The sequence below is a fragment of the Panthera tigris genome, chromosome D2 (genome assembly GCF_018350195.1).
Source record: "Panthera tigris isolate Pti1 chromosome D2, P.tigris_Pti1_mat1.1, whole genome shotgun sequence".
Lineage (NCBI taxonomy): Eukaryota > Metazoa > Chordata > Mammalia > Carnivora > Felidae > Panthera > Panthera tigris.
In genome coordinates, this window is record NC_056670.1 from 43,041,224 (window position 1) to 43,064,838 (window position 23,615).

Genomic DNA, 23,615 nt, shown 5'->3' on the forward strand with positions numbered 1-23,615 from the left:
GGCAAGGACATTATAACACTGTATCTATATTTAATCATCTCCTATCATACATGCTCCTTCTTTTAGATGTTTATTTATTTATTTTGAGAGAGAGAGAGAGAGGGAGAGAGAGAGAGAGAGAGAGAGAGAGAGAAAATACCCAGGCAGGCTCTGTGCCATCAGCACGGAGCCTGACACGGTGCTCTATCTCATGAACTGTATGATCATGATCTGAGACAAAATCAGGAGTCTCACACTTAACTGGCTGAGCCACCCAGGCGCCATCCCATACATGCCCTTTTTAAAATTGTTTAAAGTCTATGTATGTTTAAGTCCAGTAATATATTATTACTGTTTTAATAAAAAAAAAAAAACAGAAAACAACAACAACAAAAAACCCATGCATTCACATTTATCTACATTTTTCCCCTTTGTGTTGCTTTTTATTCCTTTATGCTCTCTTAAGCTTCTATCTGGGATCACTTTTCCCTTCCTCTTCAAAAACCTGCTTTAACATATGATTTAGGGTGTGCCTGCTGGTGATAAAGCCTCCTAGTTTTATATATCTATTTGTATTTTAAAATATCTTTATTTTTGTTTCATATCTGAAGGCAATTTGCATTGGGTCTAAATTCTAAACTGGCAGGTTTTTATTTTCTTTCTGCACTTTGAACATATAATACAATTGTCTTCCTTTTTTCCATCAATTATGTTGAAAAATCATTTGCTGGCCTTATTGCTGCTTTAAATGAATATATCCCTTGACCCCCAACTCCAGGCTGATGTTAAGATATTTTTTTTTTGTCTTTGGATCATAGTTTTACTATTATGTGCCTGTGTATGGTTTCCAAAGAACTTTTTCTGTTTGAGATTCAGCTATATGTGGCTTTATATTACTTGCCAGTTTATAGAGAATCTTAAGCCATTATGTACTAAAATACTGATCTTCCACATTTTCTCTTTCTCCTCTGTTCCTGGGAGTTGAGTTATGCATATATTACAGCTTTTCACCATGTTCCATCTGCCTTTTACTCTATTTTTTGTGTTTTCTTTGCTTTTACCTTCCCATTTTTCAGTATAAACAGCTTCTTCTGATGTTTCATTGACTAATTCTCTCTTCACTTGTGATCAACTTGCTGATAGACCCAAATAGAAGTTTTTAAACTCAATTGTTTATTTAAGTTCTAGGTTTTGCATGTCCCCTACTGCCTATACAGATTACAAACCCTGTCTGCAGTGAGAGATGATCATACAGTGTTGCCTGGAGGCACTGATAGGCATCCCTGACAGTTGGGTAAAGCAGACAGAAAAAACAAAATGAAAACAAAAAAAGAAACTAACTCTCTGTGAGGTGCAGGAATGTGTTTTAGGCACAGCACAAAAGCTGGAGGAGGTACAAGATCACAAGGAAGGCCACATACTAGGAAGGTAGGGATACAATGCCTACCCAAGATTGATGCTTAATCAGAACATCAGAGACTACCCCCCTCACGTGCTGCTCCCCAACAGGCTAATAAGTACAGAATAAAAAATAACAGTCTAATGCTAGCTACCTGTAGAACTGTAGGAGACAAATTCCTCCTGAAGCACAGAGCAAAAGGGAAAATACAAAGCCAAGAAGGAAACAGACATTGAGAAATTACCTGTGGAAAACAAGACCACACTCTAAACCTAAGGAATCACCATAAAGGGATGAAAGACTGCTCAGAAACAAAAATTATTCTGTCTCCTTATTGTGTATGTGGTTACATAAATCTATACATTGAAATACACTCCAGAAAAGGGTCAGTTTTGCTGTATAGTAACTAAAAAACAATTTTAAGGAACAGGAAATAAAATGTCTTTCACAAACAAAACCCGAGATAATCCATTGCTAACAGACCTTTTCAATAGGAAATATTAATGGAAGATCTTGAGGCTAAAGGAATGAAATATTGTTTGGAAATCTGGATCTAGAAAAAGATGTGAAAATCTCATTGGCAGTAAAATATATAGTGGTAAAATAAAATTCATATGTTGAATTTATTTCTAATTACTGTAGATGATAATTGACATCCTGAAGTAATTTTAATATAAGTGTATTGTATGTTTATTACAAGTATAAAAGTAAAATATATGACAACAATATCACAAAGGATGTGGGTTGGGAATATACTCTCATATAGTCCTGACACTCGATGTGAAGCAGTATACTGTTATTTCAAGGTAGACTAAGATTAATTAAAAATGTACATTCCAAACCCTTGGGCCACCCCTACAATGGGACATAAATAATAAATCAATAAAGGAAATAAAACTCTCAAATTACCCAACAGAAGTCAGAAAAAGAGGACAAAAAGAACAATGGAACAAATATAAAGTGGCCAAAAGGGTGGTAGATATCAATCTAATCCTATCTATAATCACATTGAAGATGAACAGTACAAACAAATTATTTAAAAGATTGAGACTGTCAAACTGGACACAAAGCAAGGCCTGACTATTGCTATCTATAAGAAATCACATTAAATTAAAAAAAAATAGATGAGTTGAAAGTAGAAGGACAAAAGAATATACCACCCAAAGACTAACCAACAGAAAGAAAGTTGGAGTAGCTGTATTAATTTCACACAAAGTAGACTTCAAAACAAGGAACATTTTCAGGAACAAAGATGGACATTAGCTAATGATAGAAGAGTTTAGTTGTCCAAGGAGACATATTCATTCTAAAAGTATGTGAATCTAGCAACAGAGCTTCAAAATACATGACGAGAAATTGGTACAACTGAATTTAGAGAGAGAGAGAGAGAGAGAGAGAGTGAGACAGAGAGAGAGAGAGAGGGATAAATCCATGCCTGGAATCAGAGGCTTCAACATTTCTTTCCTGATAGTACAAGCAGGCAGAAAATCAGTAGATCCCAGCAATCCGAAATGCAATCTAGACTTTGACAAATGACTCTAACTGTATTACAAATGTATAACATAACCACACTGAAGGATGTAGGCAAGAAGGGATCTGCCCTAATTATCTTTTGGAAACAAGAAGTTCAGCCAGATATATCATGAGGCTGAAAACAAAATGAACTGTAAGTAAATACTGTATTTTAATTGGTAAATTTGTTTCCCACATGGGTACAAGTTAGTCATACTGAAACTACCTTACATATACCCTAAGTTTGGACAAAATAGTGTGTATTTAGACAGTGAAAGCCAGGTTTTTCACTGTCAGAGAAAGATGGGACAAATAAGTAATGAGGTAATGTTAGAATGAACCCATGATGCTGGACTGGAGTTGAATATATCAGTGTATACTTATATTTTAACATATGCACTTAGGCGTCCTGTGTAGCTCAGTTGGTAGAGGATAAGACAATGTATGTGCAAATACAGAGATACATATACATATATACAATTTATTTATTTCTTGGAACAGAATGAAAAAGAGAAAGAGAGAAATGAACAGACACCTTAGTTTCTAGCTACTATCTGGGTTCCTTGGGGAAGTGGACCATTCCAGGGCTGGGAAAGGATGAGTAACAAGGTAAACCTGGAGCATCTTTTGATGCCAGAATTAAGGAAATGATTAAAAAAATAAACACGAAGCATGGGGCATGTCAAAAGATCACAGGAACCAATCTTAAAGAGCTCCCATTGACAAAAGTTGGAATCCATTTGAGCAACAAAATGAAAAAATGGTAGTTTTAGATTATAACCCCAAAATAATTGTGTAAATACATAACTGGATAAATAAATGAGGTATCAAGGGCCATGTGTCCTTACAGAAGAACCCCAAGCGATAAACATAGAAGAGGGAAATATAAAATCACCATTAAAATGCCACAGTAATAATCACTGCAAACAAAATCCACCGATAAATGCTAGATTTAGTGGAAGCGACATACATATGTATATTTTTTCAAGTAGGCTCCATGCTCAGCATGGAGGGGGGACTTGAGCTCATGACCCTGATATCAGGGCCTGAGTTGAGATCAAGAGTCAGATGTTTAACCAACTGAGCCACCCAGGCAGTGATTTTAACATAGGTCCACCAATTGTTTGATACTCCTTCCAGGGAGTGGTGGTTAATTCCTCACCCCATAGGCATGGGTTAAATTTAGTCAGTCACATCTAATAAATAGAGTGAGGAAAGGGAAGAATAATGGCTTTACAATCGAGAAACCTGGCAGACACCGTAACCAAGTGATCGATGTTAACATCACCTGTCATATCGGTATCACGTGGGACTGATAACGATACCATATCAAGGGACTATCATCTCTCAGATGTTCTTCCTCAAAATGTATAACCTCAATCTAATCATAAGAAACATCAAGACATAAATCAGGGAACATCTTATAAAATGCCTGACCATTTCAGAAGTGTTAAGGTCACCAGACAAGGAATCGTTGAGAAATTGACGTAGACTGGACTAAGGATATCTAACAACTAAATGTACAATGTACAATGCAGGATTGGATACTAGAATTAAAAAAAAAAGGCATAATGGGGAAAACTGTGGAAATCTAAATAAAGTCTGTAATTTCATAATTAGTATTGTTCAGTTAATTTCTTAGTTTTAATAATTGAACCATGGTTATGGAAGATACATTAGGAGAAGCTGTGTGCAGGGCATACAGAAATTACTCTTAAGTCTGAAACTATTTTTTAAAAATTCAAGAAAAAAAGTGATATGGAGTCTAATAATATTCTACCTTGTAAATAAAGATCCCCAGGGTTGATGGTCTGTTTAGTTGTCCTGTTTTGAATTATCACCCAGCTTCAGCCAATCGTTGTGGTTTCTATGTCCTAAGAGTATAGAAATTCTCATCTCACTGTGAGTTTCTCTTTGGTGTCATCCAAGTAGGGGTGGGTTCAATTTTTTATGCCTTTTACCCAGCTGGATGTAGTTTGGTTCCTGTAAATGTGAATCATAAGTCTCACCAATTTAAAAACAAAAAAAATCAGTCTTCCAATCATTTTTTACATTGTTCAGGCCATTTTGCTGTCTCGTAAAAAAGCAACTTTTTTTTTCCTCCCAAATTGTCTAATAGTCAGTCATTCCCTATGAAATGTATCACACATGTGCTAAGTCTCATTAAAACAGTTTTGTTGTATGATACTGCAAGGCACCATAGGATTTGTATTCTAAATAGTATACATATTTACATATTGTATTACATATTTTGTTGTGTGTGTATGCCTTTTGTTTTACTTGTGATTTATCCTACAATTAACATTTTCCAATACATGTAGATACATTCAGTGGCCTTTCTATGTCTCCTTTTCTGAGGCTGGCAGAATTCCAAACCAAATACATCCATGGTAATATAAAAGAGCTCTTCACAAAGTCTGTCGCAAAGAGCGTTGTTCTCTCAAGAAAGTCCCAGATCAAAGAAAACCATGATGAAATTAACGTGAAAATTTCTGTATATTATATTCCTTTCTTGGAGGTTTCAAAGCACATTAAAGTCCTTAAAAGTCTAATGGGAAATACAATTATTTGACCTAGAGATCCCTGGCTTATTTTTCCATATAATTCCTATCAGTTGCGGAAGCCAGTTGGGGAAATACTGTGCTCCAATAAACAGAATATCTCATAAGGGACAAACTGGAATACTGCTATTCCATTCTGGATTATAGCTCACTGTGGCCAGTCCCTGCATGAAAGCTTTCTGAGCTTATAGCTGCATAGATAGACCGACTGGGTATGCAAATAGATGATAGGTAGGTGGGTAGGTAGGTAGAGAGAGGAGAAAGAGGGAGAGTAGATGGGTAGATAAGAGCCACTGCTTGGATATATTTCATTAGTGTCCTACCAAATGAGGAGTGAGAGGGGGGTGGTAGAGGAAAGACACAGCATCAAGTATTTTGTGTAATGCCTTAAAGATGACACGGGCAAAAAAAGCAAAGCAAAAGTGAAGTATTTAATATTTGTATAGCATTTGATGGTACTTCTCACCTGTGCTTCCTTTTCTGTTGTTTCCATGGGATCATGTGCTTATTATTTTAATACTTATCATGGTGGTTTAAGCATCCTTATTCAGTAATGCCTTTTTCTCCTGTGTAAGCTCCAAGTGGTAAGATAAACGTCATAGTCGTCATTAATTATACCATAAATTCATAGTAATGGTCTGGTACAGAGTTGGTAATAAATAAATATGGCTTAAATGAATGAAATTTATAAACACACCTTATTGAGAGTTATATCTCATAGAAAAAGTGCAAGAAAAGGTGAATTTCTAGATTAGTACTTTTAATAATAATGATAATGATTAAATAATAATAATGTTATGCACTGGAAATTTAAAAAAGAAGCCATTCAAGCTTATAAAAATGAATATTGAAAAGGTTAAAGTGAATTAGAAGGCAGAGATATTCTGCAGTTGTTTTACAAATTTTTATTATTTTGAGGGAGAGAGAGAAAGAGAGAGAGCATGAGCAGGGGAGGGGCAGAGAGAGAGAGAGTGAGACAGAATATCAAACAGGCTGTGCACTGTCAGTGCTGAGACCAACGTGGGGTGTGATCCCACAAACCATGAGATCATGGCCTGAGCTGAAATCAAGAATTGGACGCTTACCTGAGCCACCTAGGTGCCCTGATATTCTGTATCTTAAAAAATAAATACCCAACAAAATAAATTAAGATAGGGAAAAATATGCAAATAAAGTGAGAGGAAAAAAAGGAGTGACAGTTACTTCAGACGAGATGTTTAATTTATAATAAAATAAAACAGCATATATTGATGAATCTGAAATTTTATGTAACAGATAATTTTAATAGAATGTTAAAAATTCAAAATACCTAAGTTATTACCAAACAAAGCAGAAAAACAGAATAAATACCTAACACGAAAAGTGGCTCAGAAATTTGTTAAACAGCAACCCAGATGAAGCCTCAGGTCTTGTTGGTTATGAAAGCTAGTCCTTCTAAATATCCAGCAGCAGAAAATTTTCACACAACAGAAGATGATCTAAAACCCAGAAGAAATAAAGCAGACCAATTTGATTTATAAAGGAAATATAATCCTGATATCAAAAAATATCAGGATAATACAAGCCAAAAACAGATCAATGAATATAGATTTGAAAACCCTTAGTTCTTTCTTAATAGAAGCTAGTGTCTCACTAAAACAATTCTACCATGACCAAATAAAGTTCAATCTTTCAAACATGAAAATGGTTAAATATTAAGAACTTTAAGAAAACATCAAATCAGTTGGTCAAATTGGAAAAACACAACCAAACAAAATTCACCTCAGTAGAAACCAAAAAGCCTTGCTAAATTATTCAATTCTTTCTAATAAGAATTATTCTAATTCTTTCTCATCATTCAATAATGATTACCAATGTGAAACAATGAAAGCATTTCCATAAACATGGGGAATCAAGTAAGGACAATTCTGCCATCACTGCTCTTTACTATTTTCTGGATAATTAAGTTACTTATGTAATAACAACAAAAATAATGATATTATTATCAAGAATCATTTCTTGAATATCCACCACTATCAAGTTTTAGTCTTATATGTCTATTGTGTCATTAAAATGCCATATCTCCCTGAGGTATATAGATGAGAAAAGAGATGATATGACTTGCCCAAGGTCTGATAATCCTGGCTTCAAACCTGGACTTTGCAGGGAAGTTGTTCTCATGACTTTTGGCAAAGGTAAATGGACAAAAAAAATCAGACAAATCACAGGAGAAATAGGAACTAGTAAATATTTTAATCAAGGACATGAGAAAAAAGTTTACCTTTGCTAATCATCAAAAAAAGGCAACCAGTACTTTTTTTCATTTATGAAACTGGCAAAATAAATAAAGTAAATATCTGATCCTAGAAAGAAAATTTTTTTTCTTATATAATGAAGGTGACCATGAAAATGAGAACAGAAAACGTCAAGAATAAAAAATAACAATAAGTGTTAGGAAGCATAAATAGTTTTTTAGTTTTTGACAGGGTGAAATAAATTTTCCACTATTTGGGAAGGACCTATTATATTATATAGGTTTCCATGTATGTAGGATTCATGGTAGTGAAAAGACACAATCTACTGTTTCAGTAATAGTGGAATGGTTGAACAAGTTACAGCTGATTCACTAAATCAAATACTACATGCAATTGTTAAAATTATGTTTTCAAGAATCATGTGGGAAATTGATACACATTAATTTTAACTGAAAAAAAGGGTGAAAAATAGAATGAACACTTCGATTAAAGCAATGATTTTAATTGCACACAAAACCTACCATGACATTGGGTATAAAACAAACAAGGATGCCCTTGAGCTGTGGCATCTGGAGGGTTATTTAAAGGTAGGATGCATGAGACACCTGGGTGACTCAGTTGGTTAAAGTTCTGACTCTTGATTACAGCTCAGGTCATGATCTCAGGATTGTGAAATCAAGCCCCAAATTGGGCTGTATGCTGACAGCACAGAACCTGCTTGGGATTCTCTCTGTCCTCTCTCTCTGCCCCTACCTGCACTCTTTCTTAAAAATAATAATAAACATTCTTTTAAAAGGTAGAATGCAAAAGTTACCAGTGTTCTGCACAATCATATCTGTTTTCATATCAGCTTCTCCCTGCTAACGTTACTATAGAGCACTACTGCTATTCCAAAGCTGCAGCAGAATGCTGATGATGCCAGAGACCCCACAGAGACAGTGCTCCCACTTTAAGGAGACAGAGAGTCGCAGTTTCATCCAGCCATTAATGAGAGAAGCAGGAAGTCAGCAGGTTTGCAGTGCACATGGTAAAGAAGCCAGACACTGTGGGCATGGTTTGAAAAAAAAAAATGAATGAAAATTGAGCAAAGATTAAGAACTGCAATCTAGACAGTTATTACAGATTATGGGCTTAGTCATTCTGAATACATCATCTTGTTTTTTTCCTCTACCAAGTCATCGTTAAAACATTCACTAAACCAGGTGGGACCAACTAAATAGAATCAAATTTCTAGTTTGGTCAAAATGCTTACTGAATGCATCATTTTGAATGTGTAACATACTGGAAACCTAAAAGTAAAGTTTGGAGAAAACTTGTATCAAAATTCTCATAGCCAGATTTGTCATTCAGATTCATGATTCCTTCTTCTCTGGTAACTACCCCTGAAACAACGGGGAACCACCCCACCAGCCATGTCCATATTAAATGACTGTATCATCAGGCAGTTTTGATTGGTCCAGAATTAGGCACTGCAATCAAGATGGGTTTATCATATTTTGATCTGAATCTATTTATTTTAACAACTGGGCTGAAATTTGATATATTTCTGATATCAAACACCTTGGGTTAGATAAGCTCTTGTTTGATGTAATGTTTGATTCACTACTTTCTTTGATTCCATGAGACAACAGAGTATGATTCCAAAAGTTCCCATTTATACTTAAGCTAGTTACAACTGCTTCATGTCATTTGACATAAAATAATCTTTATATGTACATAGGCATGTATATATATACATACACACATATACACCATATAGAGTATACTACTATATATGTGTATATAAATATGTATATGTACAATATAGATATATATTTAACAAAAGGCAAAAAATGTAGAACTGAGATTAAGTGATCAAAATCTTCTTGTGGCCAGAAAAAAATTTACATGTGCATTCAGCTTTATCATAATTTGAAGGCTATAGACTTAGCAAACTAACTTTATATATTAATTTTATATATTTATTTTATTAATTTAATATCCTGCCAAAGAGATTGATCTTGCTATAACTTTGGACATCAAATCAGATCTAGAAATGCCTTAAATAGATGTGTATTCCAATTCCTACTGAGTTACAGTTAAATTGCGCATTTCTTTGACAACTCCATTCATCACTAGCAAAGCTTTCTCCACCTTTTTCTCAACTATGTTTTAAATTCAGACTTGTTCCACTTAAAGAAACACCATCATCAAAAGGTGCTATATCATCTGCTCTGATTTTTCTCATGGTCATTGGCAACTGAAAGTCCACTGTACATTTTAGAGGCCCATCTCCTGTAGGGAACAACAATATGAAGGGAACTTATTTTGCTTTTAAATTTGACATAATTATGTAGTAGCAAAGAGAGCACACACTTTGGAATTAGATGAAGGGTATAATGTTAACCAACTCTGTGACCTGGGCTAAAGTCCTTAAATTTTGTAAGCTTCATATATGATCTGAAGAGATCAGTATTAATATAGCAATGTGGGTGTGCAGATTAAACATAATAAAATGTGAAATGATCTAGATAATATCTTGTGTGGAGTAATCACTCAATTAAATTTAGCTTCATGACCCTGCTCTCTCCTTTCTTTGCTCTCTTCCTCCCTAGTCTTAGAAAAGATAAGATGTGGTTTTTCATCTTTGGGTGCACACAGTGACTTTGGTTTGCTTCATCAAGGAGGGGGTCAGGTGTTGTGTGGGGGGGTTTGACAGACAATATCATATAGCAAATTATATAATGGTGAAATGAACAAAAAGTTTATAAACCCAAAAATGGAGAATATTTTAAGTATCCAGGATACTACAAAGAAAATGTCCATTTAGTTAAAACTTATAGAATGTATATGAATTTGTCTAGTGAAGAGTGAGGGTGGATGAGGGTGGGACTCTTTCCTGAAAGATCCAGCTTCAATCCAACTCTTGGTCCCTGTGTAAATAAATCAAAGATCTGGGGACATTGCCTCGTTCCCTATTTCATTAGAAAGAAAGAGATAAATAAGTTTCTTTCTGATTTAACAAAAAATGAAAGGAAAAGGTCCAGTGGTAGTTAATTCTACTTCTACTTTAGCATATATTTCAGGGATAAAACATATTTAGTTTATACATGTCTCTATTTTTATTCTAAGAAGACAAATTGTCATAGTACCTTTCTACTCTTAGGGCACCCAAAGGGTTTTGTTTATAAAAATCAATAAGCCCAAAGCTCTTTGGTGTTGTTTTTTTTTAAGCCAATCTATTTCATCTTTCACTGTCTGCTGAAGGAAGCCATGTATCTTCCAGCAAGCAGTTGGATTTTGTCAATTCTTTGTGGCCCATTATCAACCAGCCAAGATTCAAGGTCACCGTTTTAGTGCCTGCTTCCTGGCAGAACTCCCTCAACCTGACAAGGGCCCTTCAAGATGGTAAATGGGCACAGACTATTTTGGGTTGGATGAAATGCAGTTCATCACTCTGCTCAATGCTCCCCAACTAGTCTTGCTTTGCTTCTGGTCATCTGGCATTTTCAGCAGGTGAATGGAGCTTTTCACCTTCTCTGCTTTTCTCTGTAAGGACGAGGGTGGTTCAGTGTGTTGGACCTATGGAAAGTAAGATTGATGAGATGGTTGGGATTATTTGCTGTAAAGCACTCAATTTCTGCCAAGGATTATGTAATCCAGTCACTTTCTTGAATGTCAGTCAGGACATTAAGAAGTATTCCCAAATTGATTTTCTAATTCAAACACATTGATATAAATTTTATAAGTATTATTATTTATTGTTATACATATTAATATAAATTATTAAGACTTCTCTGTCTTTTTTGATTAACTTTATGTTTTACCTTTTTATGTTGTTATATTTTTATCTCTTATCTTTATCAATTTTTTATTTCTGTTTTTTTTAAATCACTGAACTGTCCTAGCTTTTTTAATTGAAAGGTCAGTTCATTATTTCCAAACTTTCATATTTTTCTGATATATTATTTAAGGGCATAAATTATTCAATGTTTATTGTTTTTTATACCTAGGTATTATCTTTGACAAAAGTTTTATAAGTAATAATTTCCATTTTTATATTTTCTCTAACTTGATATAAAACTTCTGTAAAAGTGTGTGTGTCTACAAAAGGCCCCGAATAGACAAAGTAATTTTGAAGAAGAAGACCAAAGCAGGAGGCATCACAATCCCAGACTTTAGCCTCTACTACAAAGCTGTCATCATCAAGACAGCATGGTATTGGCACAAAAACAGACACATAGACCAATGGAATAGAATAGAAACCCCAGAACTAGACCCACAAACGTATGGCCAACTCATCTTTGACAAAGCAGGAAAGAACATCCAATGGAAAAAAGACAGTCTCTTTAACAAATGGTGCTGGGAGAACTGGACAGCAACATGCAGAAGGTTGAAACTAGACCACTTTCTCACACCATTCACAAAAATAAACTCAAAATGGATAAAGGACCTGAATGTGAGACAGGAAACCATCAAAACCTTAGAGGAGAAAGCAGGAAAAGACCTCTCGGACCTCAGCCGTAGCAATCTCTTACTCGACACATCCCCAAAGGCAAGGGAATTAAAAGCAAAAGTGAATTACTGGGACCTTATGAAGATAAAAAGCTTCTGCACAGCAAAGGAAACAACCAACAAAACTAAAAGGCAACCAACGGAATGGGAAAAGATATTTGCAAATGACATATCGGACAAAGGGCTAGTATCCAAAATCTATAAAGAGCTCACCAAACTCCACACCAGAAAAACAAATAACCCAGTGAAGAAATGGGCAGAAAACATGAATAGACACTTCTCTAAAGAAGACATCCGGATGGCCAACAGGCACATGAAAAGATGTTCAACGTCGCTCCTCATCAGGGAAATACAAATCAAAACCACACTCAGATATCACCTCACGCCAGTCAGAGTGGCCAAAATGAACAGATCAGGAGACTATAGATGCTGGAGAGGATGTGGAGAAACGGGAACCCTCTTGCACTGTTGGTGGGAATGCAAATTGGTGCAGCCGCTCTGGAAAGCAGTGTGGAGGTTCCTCAGAAAATTAAAAATAGACCTACCCTATGACCCAGCAATAGCACTGCTAGGAATTTATCCAAGGGATACAGGAGTACTGATGCATAGGGGCACTTGTACCCCAATGTTTATAGCAGCACTCTCCACAATAGCCAAATTATGGAAAGAGCCTAAATGTCCATCAACTGATGAATGGATAAAGAAATTGTGGTTTATATACACAATGGAATACTATGTGGCAATGAGAAAAAATGAAATATGGCCTTTTGTAGCAACGTGGATGGAACTGGAGAGTGTGATGCTAAGTGAAATAAGCCATACAGAGAAAGACAGATACCATATGGTTTCACTCTTATGTGGATCCTGAGAAACGTAACAGAAACCCATGGGGGAGGGGAAGGAAAAAAAAAAAAAAAAGGTTAGAGTGGGAGAGAGCCAAAGCATAAGAGACTGTTAAAAACTGAGAACAAACTGAGGGTTGATGGGGGGTGGGAGGGAGGGGAGGGTGGGGGATGGGTATTGAGGAGGGCACCTTTTGGGATGAGCACTGGGTGTTGTATGGAAACCAATCTGACAATAAATTTCATGAAAAAATAAATAAATAAATTAATTAATTAATTAATTACTAAACATAAGATTTATCTGCTTTTGACTTAATTGCAGGGAAACTAAGGATATTTGGGTTTAATGGTAAACAAGCCTTGTACTTTATAACTTCTTGTGTTTGTTTGTTTTTTTAACAAACTTCCCAGGACTTAAGTTGTAAATAAAGTCTTTTTGACCAATTAAAAAAAAAAAAAAAGTGTGTGTGTCTATACTTATATGCTTTATTTTTTAGTGAATGCCATTTTTGTTCCTCTTTTGCTGTTAATTCTAAATTGTATTATGCTTTGTGTAATGGTGATAGATTACATGAAATCAGCCTTTTTAATTTATTGAGATTCTTTTGGGTTCTAATTCATAATATCTGTGAATGTTTTGTACATATTTTTTAGAAGTAAAGTTTTGTGAAATTTGAAGTAATACATCCTTATTTGCTTAAATTTTTCATTATCCAAATTCACAAAACAATGTGTAATTTCTATTTAATCCACATTCTGTTTGTTCATACATTTTATTATTCAATACACCTAGACTTATTTTGTTCTACTTACCTGTTCCGTCATTTCTGAGAGGTGTAATAAACTCTCTCACTAGGTCTGCAGCTTAATCAATTTGTTCTCCATGGCTAATCATTTCTCCTTTATATATTTCAGCTATGTTGTTGGGTACATAAATATCATTGACTGTAATATTTTCACGCTGGATTGTTCCTTTCATCAAGATGAAAAATTTTGTTTTTTGCTTTTAAAGATTTTCATCTTGAATTTTACTTAATACCGCTTGCTTTATTTATTTTTTTTTGCAATTTAAAAATCTGTTTTTAATACATGAATTTTATTCACTCAAAAATAATATGATTATTAATATGTTTGGACATATTCTCTGTCTTATTTACTGATTGATGGTTATCCTGATATCTGATTTCCCCTTCCCCCTACTTTTTGGATTTTTACATATGTCTTTATCACACTTCCTTCAAAAATTTTTTGTTGTTTTTGTTCCTCTGATGATCTGCAAGTCATTAATTCTATTTCCATTTTTCAAGTGTTTACCCTAAGGTGCTAACACATAAACCTGAAATTATATTTGTCAAACAAAATCTGGCTAGCATTAATCCATATCTGTATCACCCTCCTCCCACGAACCCTTTCAAATCCTTATCCAGGACAACACAGAAATAACCCCTTTTATTTTCTACTGGATAGAAGTTTCTCGTATTGGTTGATTGTGGTTTCTATCATGGTAAAAATTTTTCTTAGTTGGTTATTCTGAGTGTATTTCTGTATAAGAGAGTTATTTGGACCGATTGGGAATACACTGTGAGTCTACACATTGCGCCTGAAGGGAGTTTTTATGTACCACCTCCTTCTTCTTTTCTTTTTTTTTTTTTAGACCAAGAACATATTTATGTTTTATATTTTTGTGATAGGAACCTAAGATATTCGATTCAGCCTCTTTGTGAGTTAAACAAAGTCACTATTATTTGTTACATATAACAAATAATATATATTATTTGTGCATATACACATACACTGAATGTGCTATTTAAAATAGAGATTGGGATGGGCACTGGTTGTTGTATGTAAGCAATGAACTGCGAGAATCTACCCCAAAAACCAAGAGCACACTTTACACACTGTATGTTAGCTAATTTGACAATAAATTATATTAAAAAACAAAATAAAGGGAGAGATTGAGGCAAAGAAGAAAATGAAGAGGGTCCATTTGTGGTGGGAAATGTGGCGGTTGATGCCTCAGAAGAAAAGAAAAAGGGAAAGAAAGATCCATTGAGGGAACTAAATGGGAGCGTAATACAAATGAGAGAGGGAGACCAAGTGAAGAGACGATGTGGAAAGTAAAAGTCCAAAGAAGAAAGGGGAAAAGGAGGAAGAAAGCAATATGGAGAAGAAAAAGAAAATAATTAGAAAGATATGTGAGAGGAGATAGCAGATAGAAGTCTAAATCTGTGAGCATCAGAGGTTTGCTTTCACTTTAAATCTTAAGAATAAATTTAATATACTAATTTTTAAACTATGATGATGCACATTTTGTGTATCTACCTTATTACACCTTTACCATTCCAACAGGTACCACCTCCTTCTATGAATTTCTGGGATAGTCCCACCATGTTGACACCAATGTCCAAACTCACTTCTTCTGCCCTGAGCTAGGCTGCTTTGTGTCACTGCACATGCTGCACAGGAAAGATGAATTGTATAGGTGTCAAAAAGCTGGCCTAGTTGGGTGTCACAACTGATAAATAAATGTCAGTAAAAAATGTCAGGGACACTGGGCACCTTCTAGTCTCAGAATCTTCCATTTCCAGGATCAGAGAGATTCTAAAAACACTTCTACCATGTTAGCAATCCTCTTCTGTGCCTGTTTTTGCTGTGGTTTCTTTTCTTTTTTTTCATCTAAAAGTCTCTCTCTTGGGACACTTGGGTGTCTTGGTCAGTTAAGCATCTGACTCTTGACTTCAGCTCAGGTCATGATATCATGGTCCTGAAATTGAGCCCCACCCCCAGCTCTGTGCTGGAAGTGAAGCCTGCTTAAGATCTCTTGCTCTTTCTCCCACTGTCCCTCTCACGCAGGTTCTCTCTCTCCACAACAAAAAAATAAAAATAGATAAGTAAAATTATCTCTCTTATGGGTTTCTGGTATTTGTTGACTTTCTCCCCAAAATAACTTTTTATGATTTCAGTGACTTTTTGGATGAATTGTATTTTTTTCCAACTCTTTGTTGTTGATGGTGGCTGTTGTTTGGTTTAGTTTGGTTGGTTTTTCTTTTAATATCCCCTACTATATGAAGCCATTAACGACAGTGCTGGGTTAAGTGATTGTCATAAAGTTCATCCTGCCATCGTGAAATAGGAAATTTTCTTTTTTGCTAGGAAATTATCTATTTCTACATGATTGTAACATTCATAGTGCTAAACTTAATAATTTTTAAATAATCTTTTATTTGTATTTGAGCTTATACCTCCCTTATAATTCCTAATGTTTACAGTCTCTTCTTTTCTTGTAAACTAAGCCTGTTGGAATTTTATTTATTTTACTATTGCCAGAAGAGAAGGGATTTTATTAATTGTCCTGTCTCACCATTTAGTTGTTTTTTATTCCTTCGATTTTAGTTCTTAGTCTTGAATAATTCCCCCTTTTATTCTTGTATTGTTAATTTTTTTTACATTTTGTAGGCAAATGCTCATTGTATTTTTAATCATTTTTAATAATAAAAATGCCATTCTAAATTTCTTTTAGTTATATATTTTTCTGTGCCATATATATTTTTAGTATGTCTCCTTTTCAGATAGTTTAGGTTTTAATGATAGACTTTTTGCTTCAGAGATTATTTCAGGAGTGTCTTAACTGGCATATTAATTTTTCATTTAAAGATTGACATTTTTTACAAATTTATAAGCAGTTAAGGAGGCTAGTAAGATCTCAACTTTTTGGAATTTTAAATGTTATTTAATTTTGTAAATGCAAAGCAATACATAATCAATGGAAGGAATAAAATCATCTATGGAATTCTTTTTTTTTTTTAAGTTTGTTTATTTAGTTTGGGAAAGAGACAGAGAAAGCAGAGGAGTGACAGAGAGAGGGGGAGAGAGAGGATCCCAAGTAGGCTCTGCACTGGTAGTAGAGCCTTACACAGGGCTCGAACTCACAAAACCGTGAGATCATGACCTGAGCTGGGAACCAAGAGTCCCATGCTTAACCCATTGAGCCACTCAGGAGCCCCTGAAATTCTTTTATTTGATCATCTACATCCTCTTTATCTGTGTCTATTGTCTACTTAATTTTTCCATTCTGAAAGTTTTATTGATAACTTCCTCTATAATTGTATGTTATCAAGCTTTATCTCCTGGAGTTTTTGTGTTATGTATTTGGCTGCCATTTTGTTTTTTTCATAAAGGAATATGTATTCATAATTCTTTACACATCATATCTTTCTTCTTCCAGTGTGATACATCGGCTTTGTGTTTAGCTCTGGCCTTGGCCATTCATCCTACTTTCGTTGTATTATATTTGTTTGACTTATCCTTGCTAGACTATTTCCTTAAAATTTTTCTTTGATAGTTTTCATTGAGCATACTACTTGAAAATATCTAGCAAACTGTGTATGTGTATGTGTATTTGTGAATAATATTCTGAAAACCCTCTTCAGAAAAAGACTTCATCCATTAGCATTTATCAGGTTGGCTAAAATATTTGGTTATGTTTCTTTCATCCTAATTTGTATTTTCTATTTATTAAACTGTCTACTATTTACTGATGTTGTCATTTGCTCCTTTTTGTGTCCTTAGTTTTGTTGGCTTAGACCATTTTGTCTTCAATATCCCCATTAATTTTGAAATTCTACTCTATTTTTGTATTACCTAACATATTACTCTCTCAACCATAACCATATTAGCTTGTCTTATTTTATCAATTAATATATCAGTTATTAAATAATAATTATAACCTTCCAGCTAGGGAGAAAAAACAAACTGCAAAGCAGTTATGTAATACTTTCTGTGGTATTTTCCTGGGGTTTTAATTAAAGCACCTTCTCTAACCCCAGCCCAAGTTCCTCAGCCTCATGGGCTAGTTCTTCCTTTAGTTGGTGTCACTCACATAGAATGCAGGGACTTTCTCTCTACAGAACATGGTGACCAGTCAGAGAGATCAAAACACCCACAGGCATTCTCATATCCTTCACCTTATCCTGACCTCCCCAGGATTTAAGTTTGCTAATTGAGTCCTCTTGCTTAAAAACTCTATCACAGTTGGTGGAGGTTGTGAACAGAAATAGAAATTAGAAAATGTGTTCCAGATAGTAGGAGTATGGGGAGAGGGATTCCTTGTGGCCTCCATAAGGAAGCCCTTAAAGATCAACCTTATATCAGCCTTCATTCTCAAGATGAAAATGTGACAACAAATGGATCAACGGGGGTGAGGGGGTTATTGGCCGGAGAAATCCAAGGATAAGGCAGATCCCTGTCATACTACCAGGATTGCTATAGGCAGAATAATGTTCCCCCAACTAAAGGTGTCCACATACTAATCCTCAGAATCTGTGCATATGTTAGGCTACATGGCAAAGGAGAATTAAAGTGGATGATGGACTTAAGATGGCTAATCATCTGACCATGAGATAGGAGAGATTATTCTGAATAATCTGGATGGGCCCAATGTAAGTGTCAGTGTCTTTATAAATAGGAGAGGGAGGCAAAGGGAAGAGAGTCGGAGACAGGGATGTGAAGCAGAGGTCAGAGAAATTTGGATTGAGAAAGACAATCCAGCATTGCTGGCTTTGACAATTTAGGATTGTGGGTATCCTTTAGAAAGCTGAAAGGTTAGGAGTCAGATTCTTTCTTAGAGCCTCCAAAAAGAAGCACAGCTCTGCCAACACCTTAACTGTAGCCCACTGAGACCAATTTCAGACATCTGAACTCAAAAGATGTAAGACAATATAGTTATAGTGTTTAAGCCACTGCGTTTGTGATAATTTGTTACAGCAGCCATAGGATACAAATGCAAGGGTCGAGTCAGTTTCAGTCCAAAAAAATTGCATTCTTTCTCCCCATTAATTTTTAAGTCCCCAATCTCTTTTTTGCTCTGCTCTTACCTCCCTCAGCTTTCCCCCTCACTTTCCTCCACCTCCTACCTTGGAGGTGGCCCTCCTCCAACTTCTCCCTCTCACGTCTCTCTTCCCCATTTTCTACCTGCCCATTAGACTCTTCCCCTTTCCTGTATCCTGTTTTTTTACCCACCATTCCATATTTTCTGTTTCCCACAAAATTCTCCTTCCTTGGAGGGAGGTGGAAGTCAGAAGCATGAAGAAGGCAGTGTAAGGACATCTGAATTCTCCTGTTGTACACTTTCTCTTTAGAAGGAAATTTCACTGAGCTCCAGTACTTGCCTTGAGAAATCAATGAATATCAACAACATTCCAACAAAGATCTACAGAACAATAGGAACAATGGATGGCTCATAGTAACCCAGCCACATGAAAGCCTCAATTCAGCTGCAGAGTGCTGGCATCTACTGACTCTTGATCTTACTGGAGACTGTTCCCCCATTAAGGAGTTTCTCAGAGTAGAGCTCTTAGAATGAGAAGATTTCTATCAAAAGGCACAACTCCATGAAGAATAGCTGAATATTTGGATCGAAATTCTGCAGCTTTCCTTTAATTAAAATATATATTAAATATGAAAACTCTATAAGAGCTAAACAGGGTAAACAATAAGCCAAGATAAGCTAAATTAGATGCTAACTACTGGGAAACTGCAGCCAAGTTTTACCTTTCATTTGTGTGAAATATTACACAAATTTTAAATAACTTTGATATTTGGGTCAAGGGGTCTATTTGAGTGAAAGAGACATGAAAAATGTTCAGTCTACTTTTTCATACTTTCTAAGTTTGATGAACTAGAGATATTTCATGTCTCTAAGGGAACTCTAAACAAGAATATGGCACATTCCCCAACTGTCTGTAAAGATTAAAAGGAAAGTAACTGAAATAGCTTATACTTTAATTCATATTTTATATCTCAAGCACTAGATGGAGGAAGAGCCAGAAAAATGCACATGACAGATTTTACCATAATCACAGAGACAGACTGAACAGGAGATTTGGAGGAGATAATCAGACCCCACAAGCCAGAGTTGAAAGCAGACATTCAGGAAGGGAGCTGAGTTTTGTGAAACAGGTTGTTGGAGATCAAGGAGCAATTGGAATTAATCCTGCTAAAAGGTGTTCTTAAGTTAGTGACTTTGTCACATTCAACTAAAGGTGGTATTAGTGAGTCCCAGAGGGAGGGATTTTAGGGGACTTGATCTCCAGCTTTGGCCTTGAAGATGAAGTCATGATTCTGAAGCATCACCTACCCCTAGAATAAAGTCTATATTTTTTTATGACATGTCATAACCTGTTCCTGTCTATTCTTCCAGCTTCATCCTATATAAAGACTCTTTTCACAACACTTCAGCCATATTTGCTTTCTTTTTCAAAAACACAGTAATCTGAAATCTCACATTGATTCACTTGTTTGTATCTTCAATCAACAGAACAAAAGCTCTTTGAAAAGCAGAAAACTTATCTGTCCTGGTTACCTCTAAAACCCTCTGTGTGCTACAGTGGCTGACACGTTGTAAGCACTCAAGGCACGTTTGTCAAACAAATGAATAAATGGTATTCACCATGGCCAAGTAGTAAAGCACATGCCACATCTGAAGCCTTGAATATAAAATTTTTACTGTAACATGAGAGAAAATATATTATGAATTATTTTTCAAATTTGACAATAAAGTCTGTGACTATAGCTTTTTCTTCTCAGGAGAAGGTAGAAGTCTCTTTTGGTTTCTTCTGCATTTTCCAAATTAGTCTTTTCCTGATCCTCACAATTATTAGTGAGTTTCTGTGTTCCCTTCTCTGCTTGCTTCCTTGTCCGTTGCTGAAATTGTGGAGTGGCTACTTCAGATCTGTGCTGACCTTGTACTAATTGATATGCATCTAGGCAATGGGCAAATCATACCCCAAATTTAAAGCAGGGGGCTGGAGTTCAGCTCAGGAGGCAGGTTCTGTGGAAAGGATCGGGCATCAGGAAATGCCCGAACCCCCCCCCCCCCCCCCCCGCAAAGGAACACTGGCAATCAGTTCTGGAAATCCAAGCACAGCTGTATAGAAAGGACCTAGCACTGCGTGATTCAGAGTTCCTTCTAAAGTACCTTTTGGGTTCCGGAAGATGGCGGCCTAGGAGGACGCGGGGCTCACAGCGCGTCCTGCCGATCACTTAGATTCCACCTACACCTGCCTAAAGAACCCAGAAAACCGCCAGAGGATTAGCAGAAGGGAGTCTCCGGAGTCAAGCGCAGACCAGAGGCCCACGGAAGAGGGTAGGAAGGGCGGCGAGGCGGTGCGCGCTCCACGGACTGGCGGGAGGGAGCCGGGGCGGAGGGGCGGCTCGCCGGCCAAGCAGAGCCCCCGAGTCGGGCTGGCAAAAGCGGAGGGGCCGGACAGACTGTGTTCCGACAGCAAGCGCGACTTAGCGTCTGGGAGGTCATAAGTTAACAGCTCTGCGCGGAAAGCGGGAAGGCTGGAGGACAAAGGGAGGGAGAGCTGCCGAGCCCCCGGACGGCAGAGCTCAGCTTGGCGGGGAACAAAGGCGCCAGCGCCATCTCCCCCGCCCATCCCCCAGCCAAAATCCCAAAGGGAACCAGTTCCTGCCAGGGAACTTGCTCGCTCCGCGCAAACACCCAACTCTGTGCTTCTGCGGAGCCAAACCTCCGGCAGCGGATCTGACTCCCTCCCGCTGCCACAGGGCCCCTCCTGAAGTGGATCACCTAAGGAGAAGCGAGCTAAGCCTGCCCCTCCAGCCCCCGTGCACCTTGCCTACCCACCCCAGCTAATACGCCAGATCCCCAGCAACACAAGCCTGGCAGTGTGCAAGTAGCCCAGACGGGACACGCCACCCCACAGTGAATCCCGCCCCTAGGAGAGGGGAAGAGAAGGCACACACCAGTCTGACTGTGGCCCCAGCAGTGGGCTGGGGGCAGACATCGGGTCGGACTGCGGCCCCGCCCACTAACTCCAGTTATACACCACAGCACAGGGGAAGTGCCCTGCAGGTCCTCACCACGCCAGGGACTCTCCAAAATGACCAAACGGAAGAATTCCCCTCAGAAGAATCTCCAGGAAATAACAACAGCTAATGAACTGATCAAAAAGGATTTAAATAATATAACAGAAAGTGAATTTAGAATAATAGTCATAAAATTAATCGCTGGGCTTGAAAACAGTATACAGGACAGCAGAGAATCTCTTGCCACAAAGATCGAGGGACTAAGGAACAGTCACGAGGAGTTGAAAAACGCTTTAAACGAATTGCAAAACAAAATGGAATCCACGATGGCTCGGCTTGAAGAGGCAGAGGAGAGAATAGGTGAACTAGAAGATAAAGTTATGGAGAAAGAGGAAGCTGAAAGAAAGAGAGATAAAAAAATCCAGGAGTATGAGGGGAAAATTAGAGAACTAAGTGATACACTAAAAAAAAATAATATACGCATAATTGGTATCCCAGAGGAGGAAGAGAGAGGGAAGGGTGCTGAAGGGGTACTTGAACAAATTATAGCTGAGAACTTCCCTGAACTGGGGAAGGAAAAAGGCATTGAAATCCAAGAGGCACAGAGAACTCCCTTCAGACGTAACTTGAATCGATCTTCTGCACGACATATCATAGTGAAACTGGCAAAATACAAGGATAAAGAGAAAATTCTGAAAGCAGCAAGGGATAAACGTGCCCTCACATATAAAGGGAGACCTATAAGACTCGTGACTGATCTCTCCTTTGAAACTTGGCAGGCCAGAAAGGCTTGGCACGATATCTACAGTGTGCTAAACAGAAAAAATATGCAGCCGAGAATCCTTTATCCAGCAAGTCTGTCATTTAGAATAGAAGGAGAGATAAAGGTCTTCCCAAACAAACAAAAACTGAAGGAATTTGTCACCACGAAACCAGCCCTACAAGAGATCCTAAGGGGGATCCTGTGAGACAAAGTACCAGAGACATCACTACAAGCATAAAACATACAGACATCACAATGACTCTAAACCCATATCTTTCTATAATAACACTGAATGTAAATGGATTAAATGCGCCAACTAAAAGACATAGGGTATCAGAATGGATAAAAAAACAAGACCCATCTATTTGCTGTCTACAAGAGACTCATTTTAGATCTGAGGACACCTTTAGATTGAGAGTGAGGGGATGGAGAACTATTTATCATGCTCCTGGAAGCCAAAAGAAAGCTGGAGTAGCCATACTTATATCAGACAAACTAGACTTTAAATTAAAGGCTGTAACAAGAGATGAAGAAGGGCATTATATAATAATCACAGGGTCTATCCACCAGGAAGAGCTAACTATTATAAATGTCTATGCGCCAAATACCCGAGCCCCCAGATATATAAAACAATTACTCATAAACATAAGCAACCTTATTGATAAGAATGTGGTCATTGCAGGGGACTTTAACACCCCACTTACAGAAATGGATAGATCATCTAGACACACAGTCAATAAAGAAACAAGGGCCCTGAATGATACATTGGATCAGATGGACTTGACAGATATATTTAGAACTCTGCATCCCAAAGCAACAGAATATACTTTCTTCTCGAGTGCACATGGAACATTCTCCAAGATAGATCATATACTGGGTCACAAAACAGCCCTTCATAAGTTTACAAGAATTGAAATTATACCATGCATACTTTCAGACCACAATGCTATGAAGCTTGAAATCAACCACAGGAAAAAGTCTGGAAAACCTCCAAAAGCATGG

General features: G+C 36.9%; 1 long non-coding RNA gene across 1 annotated transcript; it reads right to left on the reverse strand.

Moving 5' to 3' along the window:
* Positions 1–4,693: 4,693 nt before the first annotated feature.
* LOC122231954 lies at positions 4,694–19,175 on the reverse strand. The gene is made up of 4 exons (XR_006209271.1): positions 19,040–19,175; positions 8,500–8,728; positions 6,802–6,929; positions 4,694–4,873 (listed from the first exon to the last, which is right to left on the reverse strand). It is a non-coding gene; the product is annotated as an uncharacterized LOC122231954 (long non-coding RNA).
* Between the last annotated feature and the right edge of the window lie 4,440 nt (positions 19,176–23,615).